At 44.7% G+C, this 26,642-nt stretch overlaps 2 protein-coding genes across 3 annotated transcripts in view; both read left to right on the forward strand.

Annotated features, from left to right (window-relative positions):
* LOC125719995 (NACHT, LRR and PYD domains-containing protein 12-like) overlaps window positions 1-26,642 on the forward strand; it is a 263,868-nt gene that overhangs the window by 158,643 nt on the left and 78,583 nt on the right. The window lies entirely within an intron of this gene.
* LOC125719997 (NLR family CARD domain-containing protein 3-like) overlaps window positions 2,319-26,642 on the forward strand; it is a 63,938-nt gene continuing 39,614 nt past the window's right edge. For both annotated transcript variants that reach the window (XM_048994935.1, XM_048994936.1), the window contains exon 1: window positions 2,319-2,480. The gene's annotated coding sequence lies outside the window, so the exon portion shown is untranslated. The remainder of the gene's footprint in view (window positions 2,481-26,642) is intronic.

Consider the following 26,642-nt stretch of genomic DNA (forward strand, 5'->3'; position numbering starts at 1 on the left):
GTTGCTGACTTGTCCATAGGTGTGCATGTGTGAGTGAATGGTGTGTGAGTGTGCCCTGCGATGGGCTGGCCCCCCATCCTGGGTTGTTCCCTGCCTCGTGCCCATTGATTCCGGGATAGGCTCCGGGCCCCCCGCGACCCAATAGGATAAGCGGTTTGGAAAATGGATGGATGGATGGATAAATGTTATGTTGAGTAATAAGTAAATTTAAATTGATACTGGCATGTGAGTTGTACTTCATTTTACAGCAGTAAAATCTACTTAAAAGTGCTAGTGCAAATTGTTACAAGGATTTTATTAAGTAAATCCTGCAAGTCATTTTTTTCAGTGTATGCACCGTTCCACCACATTCCTTGTTCTGACGTGACCCAGCTGTCTTTCAGCTTCTGGCTGACTGAACACACCTGATCCAGGTAATCAGCAGTGTGTAGGGCAGGGATAGCTGGAAAACAAGCAGGGCAGTTTGGGCCGAGGACCGAGTTTGAGAACCACTTGGCTAAGGTAAGGTGTCATTTACCATATTCTTAAGGGATATCCGGAGTCTCCCAGAAACCTTCCAGAATATCTTCCTGCTTCAAAGTCTGAACTAACCCTAGACTGTCTGAGGATGTAACTGTAGTGTTTCGAGCCTGGCCACTTGATCACGCAGTTTGTGATAATGAAGTCGGCATCACAGACAATTTGTGCGTTTATAGAGTGGTTGCCCTTTCTGTTGACATAATCAATTTCGTGGTCGCTGGGTGTTTATCTTAAAGTGCGTGCCATCCACACATCTGGAAAACCGGCGATCTGAAAAAAACTTCCGACGGGATATGTTTTGCTGCACGGGCAGCAGGGATCAGTGCCCGTAAGTGTTCATGTGTTTATTCAGTGACACTGCCACTGCTCTCACAGCTCTGCACACGGTGAACTTGTGTACATGCATCAAGTCGCCCACAAGACTTTGAAAAGAGCCGGTGGCAAAGTACCTAAGTGCCAGACATACTTGTAAAGCCGAACTGAGGGCTCCGTTTCTGTCCGTACCATGCTCTAGATCGGCAGCTAACAAATCGGTAATTTTTTATAATTTGGCACGACGAAACCGAGTATACAGATATTTCATCATATTCTTCAAAAGGATGTAATCGGTCACGAATAACTCTTTCTCGATGTAAACCGCGTTTAATTTAGTCTTCCCATCGTTCAAAACGGATAGCCATTTTCGCCATTTTAACGTCTTTCTTACGATGGACTTTACACCTAATGTTAAGGTAGTGTGAAATTTACGCTATAACTTAGTACTACGTTGAATCTAAGAGCGTGTGAGGCATAAACTGTAAAGCGCTTTGAGTGCTCATAGGAGTAGAAAAGCGTTATATAAATGCAGTACATTTACCATTCGACAATGACAATTGATCACTAAATTATAATTCTAACTACATGCCCGTTCTCAACATATTATCTTCTCATCTCTCTGTCTCCGACCTTACTGTGAGAGTCCCTCTAATCACGCACAGCTTTTCCACCGCACCAAGTACGGTACTTTCGGTACTTTGGCTTTTCCAGGAGCTTGTTCCTTATAGCGTTAAGGTGTTCATTATTTCAGTTAAAACTAAAATTTCATTTTGTCCCTTAATAAAATGGGGTTTAAAGATCCAGTTAAGTGCAAAGCAGTTTTATTTTGTAAAGGGCAGAAAGGGAACGGCATTTTCCTTCGGGAATCGCATTCAGACAAATCTGATGCCAAGTTTTTGTCTCAACAATGGCAAGATAACAACACGTTTAGCCATGGTACAAACCATTCTACTGGTACGGCAGTATGTTTTAATATATGTTCCCGGAAAATTTAATTACTGTGGTTCTTTATTCCATTTTTTTTAATGAATATATTAATTGAGAACAAACGTTTATTATATAAAATCACGGAAATATAATCACGGGCTCAGGGCTATTTATCCAACTGACTATATTAGTGGGAGGCAGTTTTAATATAGTACTTCATGGATGGCTAGACAGGTGATTTCTCAGCATTACACTAACCAAGTAATGGGAGACTTTAATTTCTTAGTAGGCATAACCTTTGTGACATATGTGGAGATGTAGAAACATAGAGAAGAGACAATTCGGAAGGCTTAAGCGTGTTAACGATTTAAATTTCACTGCAGTTCGTTTTTTTTACATGAAGAAATATAACGCGGAATGTGCGGTATGAGAATTACTTGTTAGTGGGAGCTTCTCCCCTTTCTCTTATCGTTACCAATTATTAAATCACATGGATAATGGTGCGTTCGATTATTTCTCTCCAACTCGGATGAAAACGTCACTTCCCGCCGGAAACACGCCTCTTTTATGATGTCTTTTATAACGTTGATCCCCAGAACTCCTGCGCGCCCCTAAGACTGCTTCCTCGTTTGGGAAGAAGTTATTGGTTTCCTGTCGCCATCCTAGCAAGAAACATGAATAAGATTCCGGGATGATATAAAGATATTTTGCATTTCAAGGTAAGAAAGTCAGCGGGGCGGCATGGTGGTGCAGTGGTTAGCACTGTTGTTTCTTAGGGATTTTTTTTTCTTAAAATTCACTTGAGTTGAAGGTTACATTTTTCTACTATTTTCAGTGTGAGAGTATGCTTTTGCATTAAGTGAATTTATTTTAAGGCTTTTTACACATCTTAACGAGGGGTGCCAATAATTATGGAAGGCAGTGTATACTTGTTTGCATGATATATACTATTCTATATCCCTTGTAAGGGGCGGCATGGTGGTGCAGTGGTTAGCACTGTTGCCTCACACCTCTGGTACCCATGTCGTCGTGGGGTTTCCTCCGGGTACTCCGGTTTCCTCCCACAGTCCAAAAACATGCGGAGGCTAACTGGAGTTGCTAAATTGCCCATAGGTGTGCATATGTGAGTGAATGGTGCGTGAGTGAGCCCCTCCATCCTGGGTTGTTCCCTGTTCCCTGCTTCGTGCCCATTGCTTCCGGGATAAGCTCCGGACTCCCCGCAACCATTGGAAAATAGGATGGATCATAGTCAGCAGATACAACTAATAACAAAATAAGCGTGTTTAACGGCGGCGTCTGGGGGGGGGGGGGCGCAGTTATATTTATGGAGGGGCGCAATGCACCGTGTCCGCTCTGTGCTTCTGCTTGGAAAATTAAAATAATTAGATTAGAAATTTCGTTTTTTTTAATTTTATTTTGATGTGCGGTGGCCGTCCCTTAAATCTGCCCCTGTTTAACATACATGTTGGGATTTAATACTTCTCAACATAATTATACGTTTAATGTAATTCGATACATTTTGCCGCAGCCCAGAGTTCCGCAGTTTATCCGTGAGCTGCGTCACTCAGTCGGTCATGCAGCCATTTTGAAGCTTAGGCTCGGATCGGGAAGCATGAGGCCGCAGACGCCCTTCTCAGTCCTCGAGTCTCTTATCTGATCATCCACGTGTGCTTCCTCTATCGTGCCCAGCTGTTTATTATTTTCGGCTTGTCTTGTGTATTTAGTCCGCGTCTGATTCCATCTTCCCCAGACTTGTCATTGATGTCGTTTAATGTGCTGTACTCTGCCCTTTCTTCTGTCCGGAATAAAAACCCATTTCCTGACTCCACGGTCACGCTGCCTTCCTGCCCGCCGAGCGCTCTGTAGAGCTGGGCAGGATCGGGGAAGCACACTTGGATGATCATTGGGTGTGGCGCACACGTGGATCGGACGAGCTGGGCGTGACAGTTATTACTTAGGTGCTGTTTTAATCCTGATTTAATGAATCCAGAATGAATAACGCAATAGATAATTGATTGACACTTTTTATTGATCCCCGTAGGGAAATTGTCTTTACGCCTCCCACAACTTGCTCTTTTTTTCATAGAGGAAGTTGTCTGCCAAGGGCTGCCACCTGTAGCAGCGCCCAGGGAGCTGGGGGTTAAGGGCCTTGCTCAAGGACCCACAGGCTGAGGCTGGGTTTGAACCTTCTGATTACAGGCACACAGGCTTAGCCCACTGAGCCACACGCTGCCCCACTGATAATGAAGTGGATGTTTCCAAATCATAAGAGCATAAGAAATTTACAAACGAGAAGAGGCCATTCAGCCCATCAAGCTCGTCTGGGGAGAATTGACTAATAGCTCAGAGTTGTTAAAATCTTAACTAGCTCTGAACCTGGAACCCAGGGTTTTAGCCTGCACTACTTGAACAGGAAGACTATTCCATACTCTAACCACACGCTGTGTAAAGAAGTGCTTCCTCAAATTCATTTTAAAATGTTCTCCCGCTAATTTTCCATTTATGGCCACGAGTTTTAGTATTTAAACTAATATTGAAGTAGCAATTTGGCTGAACAGCATCCAGACTTGTTAGAATCTTATATACCTGGATCATGTCCTCCCTTAGTCTCCTTTGCTCGAGGCTGAACAGATTCAGTTCAGCTAACCTCTCCTCATAAGACATTCCTCATAAGACCATGAATCATTCTCGTAGCCTTTTTCGTTCTCAGCTACCTTTATTTCAGTGGAACCCATAAAATTTCTGTACTTTATATTTCTGCTCCGTGCATGGATTACCTTACATTTATCTACATTAAATTCCATCTGCCAGGTATCAGCCCAGTTGCTAATTAAATCCAGATCCCGTTGTAGCCTCTATGCTGCTAGATCAGTATCTGCTACACGGGCCACCTTGGTGTCATCTGTAAATCTAACCAGTTTACTGTATGTATTGGTGTCTATCATTAATGCAAATTAGGAACAATAGCGGTCCTAAAACTGAACCCCGCGGTACCCCACTATGAACACGGGCCCACTGTGACATTGTGCCTCTAATAACTAATCTCTGCTTCCTGTCTGTTAATTAGTTTTCGATCCAAGCTGCTACAGTTCCTAAAATTCCTGCAGCCTTGTGCTTAAGCCAGGGCTGTTTGTGGGGGACAACATCAAAGGCCTTCTGGAAATCACATCATAGGCCTTTTATGATCAATTTCTCTTGTAGCTTCCTCAAAGAACTCAAGTAAATTAGTTAAACAGGATCTACCTCTCCTAAATCCACGTTGGCTATCCCTCAGAATGTTATTTGCATCCAGGTAATCTACCATTTTCACTTGGATTATACCTTCCATTATTTTTCCAGTAATGTTATAACTAAATTAATATCCAGAATGCTACAAATTTTAAAAGTGATCAATAAATATTTAGGCATGACTTTAAGTTATCGTAGACAACTGCTTATTTAAAAAAAAAAAAAAAAAGTTATTTGCGTTTTGTATGAATTTCTATGCATTAACTGTAAAACTTTAAATGGGGGGAAAAAATAAAATTGTAGATATTAGATATTTTTATTTATAATACACTGACAATCATGAAACACAGATTGTGCACAAATATATGCGGAGGACTTCTTATTCCAAGCACGTTAAACAGATAAACTACACTTTGAAAACTCGCGAAACGGATGAACACGGTTCTGTGTTCTCTGCGCATGCGTCACCCCAACGGGAAGAGGCCTGGGAAGGGGGGCTGCAGTCGTGTCTTACTGGAGGGGATTGGATCTGTACTGTACGCAGTCATTTACAGAAAAGCAGCTCAGGTAACTAGATGCTGCGGAGCCTGTAGGGTACGGCTGGACGATTTATCGATTTCAAGTCGAAATCGCGATTTGAAACAACACCATTAGCAAATCGCAAAGGCTGCGATTTAGGATATACATTATACAGCACGTCGGACCCAGGGTTTAGAACTGCTTTGAGAATAGTTTTACAAATTCATGCCATGCTCCCTGTGTCAGTCATTCTCACCAATTATTGATTATAAACAAGTTTTATTACCTTGTAAATAGTTTGTAGTGTTTGCAAACTGCTGTTTTTGATGCAGCTAATTTTAAGTTCAGAATGGAATATAGATTTGCAGTAAGAGCCTGAAAGAGTTTGCAACCCTGAACAAGTAGTTTTTTTTTGTTTTACCTGAATTGATTTGTACAGAAAATAACAGTATACAGTTGTTAAAAAGCATAATCTTCGACCAACATGAAATCGCCAATAAATGACTTCTATTTATTCAACATTTTATAAAATGCATACTACGTTTAATATTTTCCAGCTTTACGGTTTCAGGAGAGAACAGCCACTCTGTTATGATCATTACGGCTTTGGAGTGTTGTTAGCTGCTGTTATTAACACTAGTAGCACATCAGCGCAAACAAAAGGGCTGCATACACCGAAGTAGTTCTTGCTTGTTCACTGGCATGGGAAAAGGCGGTTCTAGTGTCATTAGGGGGTAATCAGTGTTACCTGCAAGATCGCTATTTTTCTTTTTGTTGCAATTGTTTTCATTATTACTTCATTTAACTTGACACACCACATCTTTAAAATCTCACCCTTGCATTAGAATATAGACCAGTTAATATGGATGCTATCTCATGCTGCGTCATATGTTTTAAAATTACTACACACTGAATATTGAACTGAAGCTTGGCATAAAAAATTTAATTGCAAATCAAATTGTAAACGCAATGCCTGTCGGAAAAATCTTGATTAGATATTTTCCCCAAATCGTGCAGCCCCTCTGTAGGGGTCACAAAAAGTGCAGAAAAGTAAATTGTGCGCACATTTTATGGATTTCTTTCTGGAACTCGATTTTAATTTTGTGGGCACGGTCAGAACAAGTTTGCATGTATGCGAATAGTAGGTTTTTGCGGTAATAAATGACTTCGCTCACATCTTTGTAATAAGGCATAATATGTCTTATAATCAAACTTGAGAATGTTCTTCCCTATCTGACAAGTAGCCACACAACACTGCAATCAATACTGTGGAGGAAATTAGCGGGTTACGGTAATTCAAACCTATAATGCATGGTGGTTAAAATACCTGTACATACCACTGGGCCGATATCTGCATAAGATATGTCTCCCATTCCAGGTCGGTCTTATTCTGCATAAGCAGGGTGTTGGTGGTCTAGTGATTAGGACCAAGAGATCGTGGGTTTGAGTCCCACCTCTGGCACTACCATCATTGGGTCCCTGAGCAAGACCCTTAACCCCAACCCGCTGCAGGGGGACTGTCCCCGAATTTAGAAAAAATGTAAGTCGCTCTAGATAAGAGTGCTAAATACTATAAATGTACTCATAGCTGGGCTTTCTTTAGAGTGTAGGCAGTGTTGCTTTTAGAGTGTCACACTTTACTAACTCTTATTGTGTTGAATTAACACCACAGAGTGTTAAACCACTGTGACTCCACCCCTTGTAAATATGTCAGATTATGTTCATTTATGTTAATCGCATTCGGATGGTAATTTGATGAACAACGTAACGGTGAAACACCATCCAGATACATCCCCCATCAGCTCCATAAAAGGGGGGGGAATGCAATTACACCGTTTAGTCATCTTCATGTAGCCAAGACTTTGGTGATCAGATATCTGAGATCAAAACAAACTGGCACCATTGCTTACTATGTACTTTTATAATGTTTCTGCAAGTGTACCAAACTGTATTTTGTAATGCCTATACCTGTATGTTAAGTTGTAATTTGACACCAATCTAACACATTTACAAATTACATTAAAATTAAGATGTGATTAAGTGTGATCATGCCCCAGTCAGTGAAAGTGTCACTCCCCTAGACCCCAGAGGGTTAACCAAAAATGTACTGTGATTATATTAACAAAAATTTACCCAAAATAAATTGGCTAATTGGCTGAATAAGTAGTTTATCATTTGCGAAATTTAGTTGTCTGTCCAGTGTAGTTGTTTTTGTATGACAGTTACACATGGTGTTGGCATAACTGTGTAGTTAATTTTACATCCATAACTCTTGTTGGCTGAATTAGTTGATATTAGTTGTGCTAATTTGATTCTATTTGTCAATCCAAACGTACAGCATTTCTTTCTAATTATGATGTGATAATATAATTAGTATCGGTTTGTCCTGGGTATGACATTAAACTGGAAGCGGTCCTCCAACTTGCAGGGGACCAATTTTTGGGGGTTGGTGGTGGGATTGGCACTCCAACCACCGTAAAACAACTCACAACAGGTCGATTAAAACAAGCTAGATATTCTTTTGCTGTCCACGGTCATCAAGTAGCTCTGCTGCAGCCACCCACAGGAAAGCTGCACACATCTTGAAGGGAATGAGGGAAAATCTTCAGGAGCCTCATCCCTGGAAGATTCGAAACCGTCGGAAACCTAATAGAGTCAGTAGGGACTTGGAAATTTTTCACCAAATTGTCTTGATTAACTTCACACCTATTTTAATGGAAAGAGATTAAAAAACCATAAAAAATGATACCTCATTTGTCAATATATCTTTAATAGAACCAGAGATATTGAAGATTTAACATGCCTGAAATCGGATTTTTGTTCTAATGTAATTACAATTAGAGCTGCAGAAAAAACTGTGACTACTTAGAACAACTTCGCTCTGCATAGGCGGAGGGCAGCCTGCGCCTCATTCAATAAATGTAAGAAATTGTAAATAGGGTATGGTGCACTTAAACAACCAGAACTTTGGTTAGATATTGGCAATCTTAGTGATTTTTGTTGTTGAATGTTGAAATGAAAATTTACTTGGGGGTATCTACATTAACTGGCATGATGTCTAACCAATCAGGAGCCAGATCGGTGGTCACGTGACATTGATCCATCCTCCGTACAGCACATAAAATCCCTTCAATCTTCAATCATCCAGAAGTGGGCCCACGATTGTATAGTGTGGGCATGCATCAATCGTCATCATAGTTGGCAATTTTCACATTTAGGGAGCAATAAATATGCCTGTGCACAAATAATCGATGCCCCACGATTCTTTCGATTTTTATTTAGTGCGTGAAAGTTACCTTGTTTTCAAATTGTTGTTGCTCCGCGAATACCGAACCGATTTTGATCCGGTAAAAAATAAGAAAATCAAGGATAAATAAATTATTCAAAACGGCGGATATCTCATAAGTTGAATGCAGAGCTAGCCGCGAAAACCGCATATTCGCACCCACCCCGTAGCCACCGCTGAAAAAATGATGACGTCATCACACGGAATATTAGAGTGAGCAACCAAAGCAGGATTTCCATGTCCCTAGAGTCAGGCCTGTTGGGGATTGGGGCTGGTGTGATGCTGAGACTTCGCCTGCTGCATGGCAGCCCTCGGGTCCCAGTTTGAGACGACCCATTCGGGTAGGCATGTGCAACGTCTTGTCTCTGGCAAGATGACCATCTTCCTCTGTTGTCGGGGGAGCTTCGTAAACTCTGCCTTTCAGTGACACCATACTCTGAGGTACGCAGACCGGGGAGTGATCAGATCTCTGTAGGTGGGTGTACCTACTTTTGGTCTGGTCAGTCTGATGGCTGCCATACTCGGGGAGTAGCTGTTGCTGTAGCGGATCGGCTCCTTCCGCTGGTGTTTGTCACTTTTTTTCATTAAACATATGATGAGACTCAGGCTAAGGCATTCCCTGGGTGTTTTGTTTGTTGACTCTGTGTATGCTCCGACCATGCTCAGTGATGTCTCGTTGAGGGAGACATTTTACTTGCAACTTCGCTTGGTGGTTGAAAGGTGACCACGAAGAGAGACTCCTCTGGTCATGGATGACTTCAATATGACCGCTGACACGGCCGGCTAGAGGATTGTGTCAGTCCCCATGGGTCTGGATACTGGTGGTGTGGTGAAGGAGATCGATCACATGCTCATGGACAGACGCTGGAGGCTCCTGCAGAACTGCAGGGTCTACAGAAGTGCCCAGTTTGTGAATTCTGACCACAGACTTATGGTTGCTACTCTGAAGATTCATCCTCCTACTAAGAGAATGAGGCTGGACTTAGCCAGACTCCAAAATCATGCTGTTTCTGATGAGTCTGCATGCAGTTTGTGTGAGGAACTTGCAGACTTAGGTGTGACTGCTGACTCTAATGTGATGTGGGAGACCTTCCATGATAAGACCCTGAAGGTTGCTGAGGACTGTGTTGGTATTGCCAGTGTTCCCAGAAGGTCGTGTTTCATCTTGCAGGGCATTCTGGATATTATCGAGAGAAAGGCAGATAAGGTGGTGTTCATTAGACAAATCTGTGAGCAGGTGACACACTATCTGTGGTCTAGTGACCCACGTCCTGCTTACAGAGGAATCGAAGCATTACACACATCTGAATTTGTTCCTTGGAGACTTGCAGTCAGGGCGGGTGATGGAATGGTCCGTACAAATGACACTGCAGTTGTGACCCACTGGGCCAGCTATTTTGAGCAGTTGTTTAAAGCTGACCCTCCAGCTAGGATCTCTGGGTCTGCGGTTCTCGAAACTGATCCTCCAATCAGCTGTGAACCATTCAATCTCACTGAGATTGCACAGGTGGTGAATCTGATGGGGGCAGGGAAGGCTGCAGGGATCTGTGGTATCCGGGGTGAACTTCTCCAGGCTGGTGGTAAGGCTGTCGTCTTGGCATTGCAGGCGATCTTTGCTTCCATTTGGGAGTCAGATGTCATCCCAACTGATGGGAAAACAGGACTTGTAGTCCCTACCTGGAAAGGGAAGGGTGATCGCCTGGATTCCGGCAACTACTGGGGGATAACACTACTTTCTGTGCCAGGTAAGGTCCTTGCTAGGGTCATCCTTAACAGGATTCATGATCACTTGCTTACGTGTCAGCGGCCTTAGCAGTCTCGTTTTACGCGTAAGGAGTCTACCATCAACCGTATCCTTGCACCGAGGGTTCTCATCAAGCACAAGTGCGAATATCGGCAGAGGTTCTTTGCAACCTTGGTTAATTTTTGCAAAGTGTTTGACTCAGTTGATCAGGTTGCCGTATGGGACATTCTGAGACTTCATGGGAACCCCCCAAAGTTACTGGACGTCATGGCTGGTGCTGTGCAGAGTGGAGGGAGAACCTCTGCATTCTTCCCAGTTGATTCTAGAGTTCACCAGGGGTGTGTTCTTTCTTCTACTCTGTTCAGTGCTTGTATAGACTGGGTGTTGGGCAGGATCATGGGGTCCAGTGGCTGTGGGACATACGTTGGTGAAGAAAAATTTACTGATCTTGACTTTGCCGATGATGCCGTGATCTTAGTGGAGTCAATGGAGGCTCTGATTGGGGTTCTAGAGAGACTGAGCATCCTGGATAAAGGCCAAGATCCAGGGGCTGGTTGCACAAATCACCTTAAGTTAATCAAAGTCAAAGTAAACTTTGTCATCTCTGCTATATACTGTACAGGTACATAGAGAGACGAGATGACGTGGCTCCAGTTTTTTTTTCCCAGTGCAGACGAGAGAAAGACATGTAACAAATCGGCACGTGGTAAACAAAGTAAATAAATATAAGGTATACAAAAAATATATACTATACTTGGAGATAGAGGTAGAGGAGGTTATTGTTAGGTTGAAGAAACAGTTAATCATTTCTGTATGATCAGCAATGATTGTAAATATATATGTATACGTTATTTCTTATCTTCTAGCCACATACTCTTAGCTATTGTACTCTAAGTAGGTGGTTAACAGCTGCCTACTTAGATAAGAATCTCACTTCCCTCTCTTGCGCCCCCCATTGACTATAAATAAAGAAGCCAAGGGGAACCACCCTTTGTAACACATTCTGCTGTAGTTTGCATTGCAGAGAGTGTGGGTACCCTTGCAAGTAAAACTGTAACCTGTGTGTGTCTCGTAAATGTGGAGTTGGGGTGGAAACGCCGGGCGCTTTCCCCAACAGTTATAATAGTTATGTATGGAAAATGTGCAAATAAGTGGCAGAAGTGCAAAAATGCTTGTAGCAGAGTTTGTGTGTAAAGTGCAGATGTGCAGGAGTCAATTTGTTCGCAGTCTGGGTGTGTGTGGGGGGGTAAGTGTGTTCAGGAGTCTAATGGCTACTGGGAAAAAGCTATCCCGCAGCCTGGAAGATCGAGTCCTGATGCTGCGATAGCGTCTGCCAGATGGGAGGAGTGTGAAGAGTCCGTGTGAAGGATGAGAGGAGTCAAGCACGATGCAGGAGGCCCTCCTGATGCATCGCTTGTTGAAGATGTCTTGTAGCGATGGAAGAGATGCACCGATGATGTTCCCAGCTGCTTTGATGATCCTTTGAAGCCGTCGGTTATCGGAAACTGTGCTGTTTCCAAACCAGACGGAGATGCAGCTTGTCAGGACACTCTCTATGGTGCCCCTGTAGAACACGGTGAGGGTGGGAGGTTGGCTCGCTTAAGCCGTCTCAGGAAGTGGAGACGTTGCTGGGCCTTTTTGGTGATGAAGGTGGTGTTGGACGTCCAGGTGAGGTCGTCTGAGATGTGAACTCCCAGAAACTTGGTGTTTTTTACCATCTCAACCGTGGAACCGTGGATGCTGAGTGGTGTGTGGCTGGGGCGAGTTCTCCTGAAGTCGACAACCATTTCCTTGGTTTTGTCCACATTCAACGACAGGTTGTTCTCACTGCACCACGTGGACAGCTGCTAAACCTCGTCTCTATACGCCGACTCATCGTTGTTGCTGATGAGCCCCACCACCATCGTGTCTGCGAATTTGATGATGTGGTTTGAGCTGTGCAGTCATGGGTCAGGAGTGTGAAAAGAAGTGGACTGAGAACGCAGCCCTGAGGAGCACCTGTGCTCAGTCTGATGGTGCTGGAAACGCTGTTGCCGATTCAGACTGAGGCCTCTCTGAGAGAAAATCCAGAATCCAGTTGCAGAGTGAGGTGCTCAGTCCCAATCCGCTCAGTTTCACACACAGTCTTTGTGGAATGATGGTGTTGAAGGCTGAACTAAAGTCTATGAACAGTAGTCGCACGTTAAGAGTCTTTATTGTCCAGATGAGAGAGGAAAAGGTGAAGTGTGGTGGATATGGCGTCCTCGGTTGACCTATTTGTGCGATAGGCAAACTGTAGCGGGTCCAGTGATCGGGGGAGGTTGCTTTTCACCTGCGACATGACGAGTCTTTCGAAGCACTTCATGGCGATGGGTGTCAGAGCGATGGGACGGTAGTCATTCAGGCAGGAGACTGAAGACTTCTTTGGCGCTGGGATGATGGTGGTGGATTTGAAGCATGCTGGGACGATCATCTGGCTCAGTGATGTGTTGAAGATGTCTGAGAAGACTTCAGCCAGCTGATCAGCGCAGTCTCTGAGCACGCGAGCAGGAATGTTGTCTGGACCGGCAGCCTTCCGTGGGTTGACTTTGGCAAAAGTTCTCCTCACGTCGGCTGCAGGCAGAGAGATGATCTTGTCAGTGATGGGAGGCATGGCTTTCGACATGTGTGTGTTGTTCAATGCGTCGAATCGTGCATAGAACTTGTTCAGCTCCTCAGGAAGTGTGGCATCTCCCTCACAGCTGCTTGGTGCTGGCTTGTATTGAGAGACAGCCTGGATGCCTTGCCATAGACTGCGAGAGTCTTTTGTGTCCCTGAAGTGGTTGTGGATCTTTAGTGTGTGTGTGCTCGCTTTGCCTGTCGGATGGAGCGCGAGAGGTTTGCTCTGGCTGTTTTAAGAGCAACTTTGTTCCCAGACCTGAAAGCAGCATCTCTCTCTCTTAGCCGTGCACGGACCTGTGCTGTGAACCAGGGTTTCTCGTTGGCTCTGGTGGTTATGTTCTTAAGGACAGTAACATCCTCTATGCACTTGCTGATGTAGCAGGTCACAGATTCTGCAAATTCGTCCAGATTGATGCAACCATTGAGCGTCGCTGCCTCTTTAAAAACATCCCAGTCCGTGCACTCAAAGCAGTCCTGGATTGCTGAGACAGCTCCACTGGGCCAGACTCTGACGTTTTTTTTGGAAGGTCTTGTGCGTTTTGGCACATAATTTCCTTAAAGTCGGAGTTAAGATCTCTTTAATATAAAGTCGGTTGCACATAACACCCTTAAGTCTTCTCCTTAAACTTAAATACTTAAAAGAAATCTTTTCTCCTTATCTTGGTCTTACACTTAAGGAATCCCTTAACGGTTGCACAAAAGACCTTAGCAACCAAACTAAGGGAAAAATATAAGGTACCTCTAACTGTACCTTAACTGCAACATGGCCGAGTTTATGCTAATAACGAAAATGAACGCATCCCAAAAAGAGTGTTCCGCGACCAGGAGAACCCCTTAGATCCGCTTAATGATGAGCCATTGATTTTGCTTTATAAATTTGACCGGCAGCCAATTTATGATTTTTCCGACCGTCTGCAGTTGGATGCCCTGCCTCGGGCCCATTGCTTCCGGGATAGGCTCCGGACCCCCCGCGACCCAATAGGAGAAGCGGTTTGGAAAATGGATGGATGGATTAGGTTGTAGTCTAAAGCGAGTCTCATAGAACGTTAAGCCTGTTTCACGTTCAGCCGAGCTCACTAACTAACCATAGCCTATAATGTTACCCACCCTTACAGTCTACTTTATATCTATACCTTAAATACTTTTAATGTGTAATAATAACTTGTTGAAAGAAGATGAGCAGCTTATGTGCAGAGATCTATTTCACTGTCAGCAGCATAGACCAACGTTAACAGTTCCCTCAAGTCATGTTAGTCGTTTAACCTATCTGAAGTTGTAAGTTAACGTCAACTGGTAAGAATTATCTTACCAGTTATGTCGCATTCTCTCCTGTTGTATTGGGATGAATTCACAAACGATTACGTCGCACACATGGCATGGAATTAATCCTTCTACTGTAATGTTCTGGGAAGTTGTGATTGTGGATTAATTCTGATCGTGTATGAACTAATCATCCTGAAATTCAGATAAATCGTCCATGATTCACCCAGAATATTAATTAACTGCACAAACAGGTGATTGGTAAAAAATACATCAGCATCTGTTCTCTGGGAAGCAGGCAAAGCTGTGATGAGAGGTAAAATAATCTCATTCTCATCATATAAAATGAAAAGAGAAAACAAGTGTATTCAGGAATTAGAAGAAACCATCAAATCCTTAGAAGAAGCCTACGTTTCATTCCAGGAACAGGAAATGCTGAATAAAATACGTAAAGCAAAACTAGAATTAAATGAAATTATTAATTAAAAAAACTCAATTCTTAGCACAAATTATGAACATGGTAACAAATCGGGTCAGTTTTTAGCTAATCAGTTAAAAATAAAGAATGAAAACAACTATATGTGCTGTTAAAGACGCAACTGGGGATACAGTATATGACCGTGATAGAAGAAACAGTGACTATGTCCAACCAGGTGTTTTAAAATAAAGGTTTACAATTATGCGATGTTATTTGATGTGAAAATCTGAACTCGAGCTCATTAGTCGTAACTCCTCACATGCACGGGCTGAGGCTAGAATGGACATGTTGGTCGCTAAAGCAAAAATAATTATGGCCATGCATCGAGCTTGATAGATGGGGCAGTTTCTATGATTGTACTTAACTTTTTTAAGAGTGCTGATGTGTTTATATATTCGCTTCAAATTGTAAAGATGTATTAAATTAGCGTTTAATCATTTCACGCAATACATGCATTTTTTTCATTTATCCTCGATGTTAGAGGGCGCCCTCTTAAACAAAACAAGTCACGAACACCATAGAAGCAAAACGATACGTTCCAGGAATTGATATGGACATAACCATGCTTTTGACTAGTTGAAGAATACAAACATCTTTGCAATATAAGTCTCCACAAAGAGTAAGATATATCTAAAGCAATTTACATTTTCTCTGATTAATCTATGTAAAATTCGACCTGAGTGAAGGTATTTGAACCCATTTGAGATTTACTATAATGCAAATTTATTTAAAATTAGTCTAACGATATTTAAAAATGTTTAGACTTGTTTAGCAGTATTGGGTTTCTAGGCTTAAACCATTCCAATTTCATGATTTTGTTGATTAAAAATATGGAATAAAAATATTCCACAAACCTTACATTTACATTTTTACATTTACAGGATTTGGCAGACGCCCTTAGCCAGAGCGACTTACATAAGTGCTTTGAGACTCTGCAATGAATTTCCGATGCTAGCTCAATAAGGACCCAAGCTATGAATACTATCTCTGAGAACTCCGCTGAGTAGTGCAGAATTTTTTAATAAATAAATAAAATTTATTTATTTATTTATTTATTTATTTTTTAAAACACACACCAGAAAAAGTCGAGTAAGAATACAGAAGTTCTACGTCAGGTATTTCTGAAAAAGAAAAGTTTTGAGTCGTTGCTTGAAGACATTCAAGGATTCAGCTGTTCGGACATCTAGGGGGAGTTCATTCCACCAATTGGGTGCCAGGACAGAGAAGAGCCGAGATGCGTGTCTTCCTTGTGCCTTGAGGGGAGGTGGGACCAGTCGAGCAGTGCTGGAGGATCGGAGAGATCGTGGTGCAGAGCGGGGTGTGATGAGGTCCTTTAGGTAGGATGGTGCCAGAGAATTTTTGGCTTTGTATGCGAGCATCAGTGTTTTGAATCTGATGCGTGCAGCTACAGGAAGCCAGTGGAGGGAGCGCAGCAAAGGAGTGGTGTGGGAGAACTTGGGAACGTTGAAAACAAGACGAGCAGCTGCATTCTGAATCAGTTACATTAAATGTAAACCTTTATAACTACTTTTCCTTATGAATAATAATTTTAACAGCAACTTCTGAGATAACAATGAAGCTTGTGGTGAAAGAAAAAAATGGCAAAAACCTTTGCTCTCCGAAGACATGAGGTGGTTGAATTGTGCCCGACTGTTGCAGAATTTTAAGATCACTGGCCTGCTCTGTTTGACATTCTCCAGGTAGGGATTTTACATTTTATCATTAAATACCATCGCAGATAATAATGTGGTTGTCAACTGAACATAATTCTAATCAGTGTTTGTGTGTTTCATTTTTTAGATTAATGAAGAGTTTAGGGGAATTACTTCTCTACACCTTGAGCCAACATTTATTAAGATGTTGGATTACTACACTCCTAAACTTTTCACAATATTTTCCTGCAAAGGAGCAGCACTGACAGATTTTGAAGAAGAAAATGGGTGCCATACAGCAGGTATTTTAATTGGTATATTTTTATCATTATTTGGTTGATATTTGCTTCATTATTATTGGGTACTATTACTAATTTCTACACTTTTGGTGCCTTAGACCTCACATCAAAACATAGAAAAGAGATGATGTCCTCCGTTGCTTGGTCTATTACTTGGGTGAAAAGGAGGAAGACCTCATCCAGGAGTACAGTGTAAGTGTCTAAAACTATTTCAGATATTTATTGTTTGCAGAAAAACAAATGCTAAATGCAGTTTCCTTTACAAAAACAGAAGTACATCTTAAACATAAGTACGTTCCTCGTGTAAAAAAAATTCTTGCACTAGTGTCAGCAATATAAATGAAATAAACATTGTCAACATGGAGTTAATGTTTTACAGTGTTAGAGATATAAACCTAGAAATGGTTTACTGTACTTCCTTGATGTATTTGCATTTTAAGTTCTTATGAGGAAAAACTTACACAACATCTTACACAAATTAACTGCATAAATAACAGATCTTCATAATAAAATGTTATGTTTGTTTTACAGTGTGACAATGAGGATGTGTGCTGTGTATTTGTAATAATGACTCCTGTATTCGGATAGTAGTTTACAACAGTTTTCTTTTTACTCAATCTCACATGTCTACCTCTTCACATCACTTGTAACAGCGACACCTGCTGATACGTATGTATTCAAAACACCATAATATGCCGCAAAGTCTACTGCAGCATGTAATGAAAATTGCTGTCTGCAAGAAGGATGACCAGGAGGACTTTAGCATTGTCTTGGAGGGTGTGCAAGTCATGACTGGCTGGGGAAATCTGACTAGAGCCTGCGCAGTTCTTCTTGGATTCACATATGCACTAAACCTCACCTATCCCAAACAACTAAGGAACACGTTTGAGGCCTTTCAGAAGCTCTTCTTGGAACTGGATGTTTGCAGGTTTCCCCCCAATTTACATTCTCTCAAAAACAAACTTGTGTGTTAGATTGTGAGAGACACATTCCATTGTTACCAAGTTTTGGTGAAAATGCCCAGGTTGAGGTTTGAGATTGTTCTGCAGCAGGTTATCTGGTTTGATGCTAAACAGTTGATTTCAATGACATAAATTGTTAGTTACAAATTGTTATACAAATTGTTTTTGTTTTTTCTTAAAACTGCTGTAAATGTTATATACACTTGCAAAGTGGTTAATATTTTGATACCTGTTTAACATGGAATAAAAGCATGTTTAACACCAAAATGCATTATGTATTCATTTCATTAAAATGATTTTTATATTAAGTAATTTTCCTTAATACATATGAGTATTTTGTTTTATCTGCTTAAACTAAAAACGATTATTCCACTAATAATGTTAAAATCATGTGTCTGGCTAAATAATTTATGATGTTTTACATGATTTATTCAAGTAGATTCTGCTAGGGAAAAAAAATCAAGCCGTAAATACTACTAAAAAATATGTGCAATATTGTTACCATATTTTTTTTTTTAAGTAGATGGCACAAAAGATTTTTTTACAGTGCAGGTTATAGTGATGAAAGGCATTAAATGCAGGAATATAGAACATAAGGTAAGTCTTTATGCGGATGATGTGTTACTTTTTCTCCAGCATTCATAAACCACTCTGAGGTAATTACATTAATAAGCTCTTTCTCAAGAGTCTCAGATTATTCGATAAATTGGTTAAAATCTACAGTTCTTCCAGTTAATTGCTCCTTCCAGAATAATTCTCCCACTCCTCTGGAGTCTGGAGATATTAAATATTTAGGTGTTAATGTTTCACCTAGACTGGCAGATTTAACTAAACTAAACCATATCCAACTTTTAAAGAAAGTAGAGGATGATCTGGTTAGGTGGAAGTCCGTACCCATATCACTTATGGGAAGGGTCACCTCAATAAAAATGATGGTTTTGCCAAGAATTAATTATTTATTTGCAATGATCCTGAGCAAACCATCACCTGACTGGTTTAGATCTCTAGACTCAGCCATCTCTAAATTCCTCTGGAAAGATAAACCCCCACGTATTAGCTTAAAAACACTGCAAAGGACTAAGGACAAAGGAGGACTAGATCTGCCTAACTTTCACCACTATTTCTTAGCCAACAGGCTCCAAAACATCTCAGGGTGGTTAAAACATACCCTCTTAGATGAGCCTTGGCTAGACGTAGAACAAGCACTATGCAATAATATAAAGATTTCGGATCTACCATTCATTAGCTCAAATATTAAACGACACGAATGCTTCAAAAGCATCAGTATCAGCTCTTCTCTGACAGCGTGGTGGGAGTTTCTAAAAGCGACTGAGTCTTCATTAATCCCATGCAAACGTACTCCCATCTGGAACAACCTTGATGTACTACTATACAATAATATGATAAATTTCCCAGATTGGAGGTATTTGTCACGACCGCGGTCGGGCGAAGCGGCGATCGTGCGGGCAAGCAGGCAGGAACGGGCAGACAAGCCGTAATCAGGGCAAACATGGGGTTTATTCAGGAAACCGGGGATCTCAAGAGTACAAACATCGACTAACATCAATGACGGACAAGGGAAACCGGGGAGACCAGGACTTAAATACACAGGACTAAATCAAAGTAACTAGACAAAGCTGGAGACGATCAGGGAAATACACGTGGGTAATCAGGGGGCGTGGCACACACAAGGAGCGGACGAGCCAGGCATGACAGTATTAAATACTTGGAACATATATTCAAAGGAATAGACTTTATTCCCGTTGACATATTAGTTAAACGAACAAATTTTTAGAATATCAAGTTAAATCGATAGTAAAAAAGAAATTAGGGTTTAACCAAATCAAATTACAAATACCACCAAGTGTGGCAGAATTCCTTAATCTGAAAACCCCCAAATTACTGTCTAAATTATACAGGACACTTTCTAAAATGGATGAATCAATATCTCTTCCTATTCCAAAATGGGAGGCAGATCTATCAGTCAGCTGGGACCACAATTTCTGGTCTAAGATATGTTTAAAAACCTTTAAACTGATTAGAAATTCCAGTTTACAGTTAATACAATACAAAATCCTGCATAGAGTGCACTATACAGGGCATCGGATGTTCAGGATGGGTTTTACGTCTTCTAACAACTGCTCACACTGTCAAGGCGACACACCTGACAGGTACATCCACGCTTTTTGGTTCTGTCCACCTACTCAGATGTTCTGGCTCAGCATCTGTGAAGACTTATCAAAGTGTCTGAAATGTACCATTCCAGCCTCTCCTGCAGTCTGCTTGTTTGGTGACCTAGATGGTGCCATTACAGAGATTAACACAACCCACATGGCTTTCACCGCCTTATTAATTGCTAAGAACACTGTCCTTATAAACTGGTAAAAATAAAAATAATCTTAATATCAACCAATATAGAGACAGTTTGTTGAACCATATTAGTCTTGATACAGCTTCTGCTGCCACACTAGATCAATCTCTGGGCTCCTTTGATCAGCTCCATCACCTAGTGGGGGTGGGGGGTTAGGGTTTTGTCCTGCTTGGGTCGGTGTCGTTGGCATGGGGGGGGGCATATTGGTTCGGGGCGTCTGGGGGTTCCCTGGGGGTGGGTTGCTGGGGGGGTTCGGCGCTGGGACTGCGGTCCTGGCCTGGATGGGGCTTTGGTGGCTCTTGGGTGGGGTCCTTCTGGCGGCTGCAGGCGGCGCTGCTGGGGGAGCCTGTGCCGGCGGACGTAGGTTCCCGGCCTGGTGGCCGTGCTGCTCCTGGGTAGATCCGGGGCGAGCTTGGGGTTCTGGGGGCGCTCTGCCTCTGGGCCGGGGTTCCGGCTGGGCCGGGGGAGGCTCGGGTCCTGGTGGGTGTGTCGCCGGGGTGTGGGTTGGTGCATGCACTGGGGCTCGGCCCCGGTGCGGGAGCCTTCGGCGCATCGGTGGACCTGGGGGCCTCCTTAGCTGGCGGGGAGGTTCTTACCATCTGTTCGCAGGGGGTCCCTGCTTTTTGGGTATCCACTCTGCGGGGGGGGGGGGGGGGGGGATCCAATAGAGGAGGAGGATGGACTCAACTTGGGTGTCTTTTGTCTTATGTAGTCTGGGAGTTGACAATGTTGGGGCGGGGGTAGTTTTTCCTCTGTGGTGGGGTCCGGTGGGGCGCCTTGGGCTCTGTGGGGCCCGGTGGTGCTGCTGCCTTGGGCCCCAGTCTGGATGGGCCTGGGCCCCCCCGCCCTGGGTGGATTTCGGGGAACGGGGGTGCCTATGGGGGTCAGCGGGGAAGCTGGCTCCGGGGGGTACTTTGCCCCCCCCCCATTCCTTTCCTCCCCATCCCTAAATGCTTCCCTCCTCCCGCTCCATCACACCACCACACATGTAGGGCTTTGAGGTGCAGCTGCGTTGCTGGGATGCAGGGGAGGTATTCCTCCTCTGTCCCCTCGCGACCACCTGTACCTCATTCATACACTACAACGTAGACACTCTCATTACTTACTCTCTCATGACACATACATTTAGGGCCTTGGGGGTGGGCACACAGAATGGCATCCAGAGGGCGGTCTGTTCATTCAGCCTTACCTCTGGTGCCAGGGCCCACATCTCAATTTTAATCACACACAGACATTGAAGGTTCTGGTGAGGGGCCGAGCTAACACCAACTGTTGGTCGGCAGGGGGTGGTTAGCGTCATGCCCTTCACCTGTTTTAAAAGCACTTTAGAACAACATGCACCAACACCACATCTGAGTGGGCAAAGGGGGGCATGGGGTCTTTTCACACCCCCGTTCCCTGTTCGCCATTTGGAGCTGGGGGCTGAGAGGAAGAGCTGGCCATCTGGTCGGGGTCTGGGCTGGTGGGCTTCTCGGCTGCTGCGGGGTCCGGGGTGGTCTTCTGGTCTCCTCGCCAGAGGAAAAAATGGGGTCCACATAGAGTATATATGGGGAGTGAGAGTGTGTGTACGACGTTCATTTCTGTGTGTCTCTATGTTGGATGAATGTGTGAATATTTGTTTGCATGAGGGTGGGAACGTATGCTTGTGTCAGGTTGGGTCCTAGAATCCACCCGAAATAACATCTCGGGCTCTATTCCCCCCCGCCACACTCCCTGCCGGTGGATGGGGCCCCCGGCCGCTGGTGCGTTGGTGTTTCTCGACGTCCGGGGCTGGATGCTCGGGTGGGTGCTGGCTCACCCTCGGCGGTTGCCTGGCGGGATCTGGCCCTCCTGGCTCTGTCGGGCCCTTGCTGGGGGGTGGGGGGACCCTTGGATCTCTGGGCCCGGGGCCCGGTCTGCCCTGGTGGGGCCGGCCGCTGGCGGAGCCTGCGGGCTCGCCGCCACGGCCCCCTGGGGCTCCTGCACTGTGGCTGCCGGATGGCCTCCCTCCGGAGCTCTCCTCTGCCCTTTTCTGGGTGAGGGCTGCAATACTCCCTGCGGTGGTCCTCCGGGGGCTCCCATGCCCTGGGGGGCCTCTGGATGTCTGGGGCCCGGGTCTCCTCCGTGTCTGCTTCGTGTCCTGAGGGGTGGGGCTGTGGCTCCCCACACACACTACTAGACATTTACATGAAACCTTTTGAACACCAGCAGATTATCTGTTTTTTCTCTTTTCCCTCCCTCTCTCTCTATCTCCCTTCTTATCCTTTTTCTTCCTTCTTTCCCCCTCTCTCTCCCTCTCTTTCTCTTGAGGAAATAAACAAAAATAAATAAATGAATAGAAATAAAGCAGTCCTCCGCAGAGGGGGGGGTGGTGGAGGGAAAAAAAAATTGTTATAAATACCTTGTCTCATACAAAGAAGCCAGGATGCTTATCTGAGCCATTAGATCGGCATGCAGAATGCTTATCTTGGTTTCAGGAGACAGGGGAGGGTCGTTATACAGCACCCTATATTGCCTTTAGGGGGGAACAGGGAGGCATTGCGCAAAGACACCTGGCACAAGGAAGCCTATTTTAGTAGAAAACGTATTGCCCATAATGAACGCGATTGTCCATAATGAACACCATGTTCAGGCATAAGGGTGTCCATATGTGCACTTGGCACCAGGACACCCTAGGCCGCAGTTCGATGATCGACTTTGTAGTCGTGTCATCGGACTTGCGGCCGCATGTCTTGGACACTCGGGTGAAGAGAGGGGCGGAGCTGTCAACTGATCACTACCTGGTGGTGGGTTGGCTCCGCTGGTGGGGGAGGAAGCCGGCCAGGCCTGGCAGGCCCAAGCGTATAGTGGGGGTTTGCCTCGGATTCAGGAGGAGCAGTGTGGTTTTCGCCCTGGCCGTGGAACAGTGGACCAGCTCTATACTCTCAGCAAGGTTTTGGAGGGTTCATGGGAGTTTGCCCAACCAGTCTACATGTGTTTTGTTCATACTCCGGGAGTATGGGGTTCCGGGCTCCCTTTTAAGGGCGGTTCGGTCCCTGTATGACTGGTGCCAGAGCCTGGTCCGCATGGGCGGCAATAAGTTGGACTTGTTTCCGGTGAGGGTTGGACTCCATCAGGGCTGCCCTTTGTCACCGATTCTGTTCATAGCTTTAATGGACAGAATTTCTAGGCGCAGCCAGGGCGTTGAGGGTGTCCGGTTCGGTGACCTCAGGATTAGGTCTCTGCTTTTTGCGGATGATGTGGTTCTGTTGGCCTCATCGGACCATGACCTTCAGCTCTCACTGGGGCAGTTCGCAGCCGAGTGTGAAGCGGTTGGGATGAGAATCAGCACCTCTAAATCCGAGACCATGGTTCTCAGCCGGAAAGTGGAAAGTCTCCCCCAAGTGGAGGAGTTTAAGTATCTCGGGATCTTGTTCACGAGTGGGGGAACGATGGAGCGGGAGATCGACAGGCGGATCGGTGCGGCGTCGGCAGTCATGCGGGCGCTGCATCGGTCTGTCATGGTGAAGAGAGAGCTGAGCCAAAAGGCGGAGCTCTCGATTTACCAGTCGATCTACGTTCCTACCCTCACCTATGGTCACGAGCTGTGGGTAGTGACCGAAAGAACGAGATCGCGGGTGCAAGCGGCCAAAATGAGTTTCCTCCGCAGGGTGGCTGGACTCTCCCTTAGAGATAGGGTGAGGAGTTCAGTCATTCAGGAGGGACTCAGAGTAGAGCCGCTGCTCCTCCGCATCGAGAGGAGCCAGATGAGGTGGCTCGGGCATCTGATCCGGATGCCTCCAGGACGCCTCCCTGGGGAGGTGTTCCGGGCATGTCCCACTGGGAGGAGGCCCCGGGGAAGACCCAGGACACGCTGGAGAGACTATGTCTCTCGGCTGGCCTGGGAACGCCTCGGGGTCCCCCCAGAGGAGCTAGAAGAAGTGGCCGGGGAGAGGGAAGTCTGGGCTTCCCTGCTGAGACTGCTGCCCCCGCGACCCGACCCCGGATAAGCGGAGGAAAATGGATGGATGGATGGATGGATGGATTGCCTGAGGGGAAGGGGTGAGCCTGGCCAGCTCATCCTCTGCCCGCACGCAACGCTAAATTTAGTATAAAGGATGGGGGAAAACTCAGTGTTGACCGGAGCTCAGCCGTGGGATAGAGCGCGCATCGCCCGGCATTTCTCAAACTCACGTGTTGGTCTCCTGCCAGGACTGAAAAGGGCTCCCCAGTCCGTGTGTGAAGGTGGGTGATGAGGGCACGTCCGAGTGTAAATAGTTTTGCAGCTGCTTATGCATTTCATTGATAATGGGGATTTTCTATATTTTACTGTTTCTTTTCTATATACACTGCTCTCCATAATTATTGGCACCCCTGGTTAAGATGTGTTCTTTAGCTTCTAATAAATTCAGTTGTTTTCTAAATAATATAGGACCACAATGAAAAAAAGAGGAAAATCCAACCTTTAATTCATTTATTCAGTGGGGAAAAAAATCCCACATTAAGAAATAATTCTTTTATATCAAATCATGTGTGCCACAATTATTAGCACCCCTGATGTTAATACTTTGTACAACCCCCTTTTGCCAACAAAACAGCACCTAATCTTCTCCTATAATGTTTTACAAGATGGGAGAATACAGAAAGAGCGATCTTCGACCCTTTGCACAATCTCTCTAAATAATCCAGCGACCTGGGTCCTCTCCTTTGCACTCTCCTCTTCAGCTCACTCCACAGGTATTCAATGGGGTTGAGGTGTGGGGACTGAGATGGCCATGAGAGGAGCTTGATTATGTGTCTGGTGAACCATTTCTGTGTAGATGTGGCCACATGTTTAGGGTCAGTATCTTGCTGAAAGACCCAGTGACGACCCATCTGCAGCTTTCAGGCAGAGACCACTAGATAAATTTTGATTTAAAATGTCCTGGTATTTCAAAGCATTCATGATGCCATGCACCCTAACAAGAGAAACAGGCCCACAGCATCCCCCATACTTCAAAGTGGGCATGAGGTGCTTTTCTGCATACTCATCTTTTGTGTTCCGCCAGACCCACTTAGAGTGTTTGTTGCCAAAAAGCTCTATCTTGGTCTCATCTGACCAAAACACACGATCCCAGTTGAAGCCCCAGTGCTGCTTAGCGAAACTCCAGACATTTGCGTTTATGATTGTGAGTGAGAAAAGATTTTTTCTGTGCCTGCCTCCCAAACAGCTGGTTGGCATGTATATAGCACCTGATGGTTGTTTTGGAGACTCTGTGACCCCTAGATGCTACCATTTGTTGCAATTCTTTAACAGTGAGCTTTTGGAGAGCTTTTTATTTCTCTTACCATCCTCCTCACTGTGCGTGGTGGCATAATAATAGTGTTCCGTATGGACAGAATCAGTGAGAAGTGCAGTAAGAAACGAGGCGGTGGAGTAGGCATTTACATCAACAACAGCTGGTGTACAAATGCTGCGGTAGTGTACAGTCACTGTTCTGCTTCAGTGGAGCTTATAGCAGTGAAATGTCGGCCTTTTGATCTGCCGCGGGAATTCAATTCTGTTTTTTTTTTCTGCCTGTGTATCTACCACCTAGCGCAAATGCTAACCAGGCACTAGCGGAGCTGTACGACACCATAAACAACCTGCAAACTGCCCACCCGGAAGGGTTCTTCATAATCACTGGCGACTTCAATCAGGCCAGTTTAAAGACAGTGCTGCCTAGATTTCACCAGCACGTAAAGTTTGCAACCAGGGGAAAAAACTGCTTGGACCATGTGTACACCACCATAAAGGACGCTTACCGGGCCGAACCCCGCCCACATTTAGGCAGGTCTGACCACATTTCTGTGAAAATGATCCCAACCTACAGCTTGCCGCTGAAACGCACTTCAAAGGTACAGAGAGAGAGATCAGAGTGTGGCCTAAAGGAGCTATCTCTGCACTTCAAAACTGCTTTGAGATAACAGACTGGTCAGTGTTCAAAGAGGCTGCCACCTCAGCTGTGACTGGCTACATCTGGAAATGTACTGTGGATGTCACTGTCTCCAAGAAGGTCATCACAAGTGCTAACCAGGAACCCTGGATGCTGCCTTTAGATCGGGAGACAGGGATGCCCTCAGAACTGCACAAGCCAACCTCACTAAAACAATCAAAAAGGCCAAGTTTGCATATGCCCGTAAAATCCAAAGCCACTTCCATACCATGAGAGACGCTCGAAGCATGTGGAAAGGCATTCAGGCTATCACTGACTACAAACCACCAACCTCCCTAAGCGACAACGATGCTTCTCTCCCTGGCACATTAAACACCTTCTATGTGCGGTTCGATGCACTCAACACTGAGCCTACCAGGAAATCTGCTCTGCTCCCAGAAGAGGAGGTAATCTGCCTGACCACAGATGCAGTGAAACAGACCCTATCCAGAGTTAACCCGCACAAAGCTGCTGGCCCCGACAACATCCCGGGACGAGTGCTGAGGGAGTGCGCAGACCAGCTGGCAGAC

This window comes from Brienomyrus brachyistius, chromosome 24 (genome assembly GCF_023856365.1).
Source record: "Brienomyrus brachyistius isolate T26 chromosome 24, BBRACH_0.4, whole genome shotgun sequence".
NCBI classification, from domain to species: domain Eukaryota; kingdom Metazoa; phylum Chordata; class Actinopteri; order Osteoglossiformes; family Mormyridae; genus Brienomyrus; species Brienomyrus brachyistius.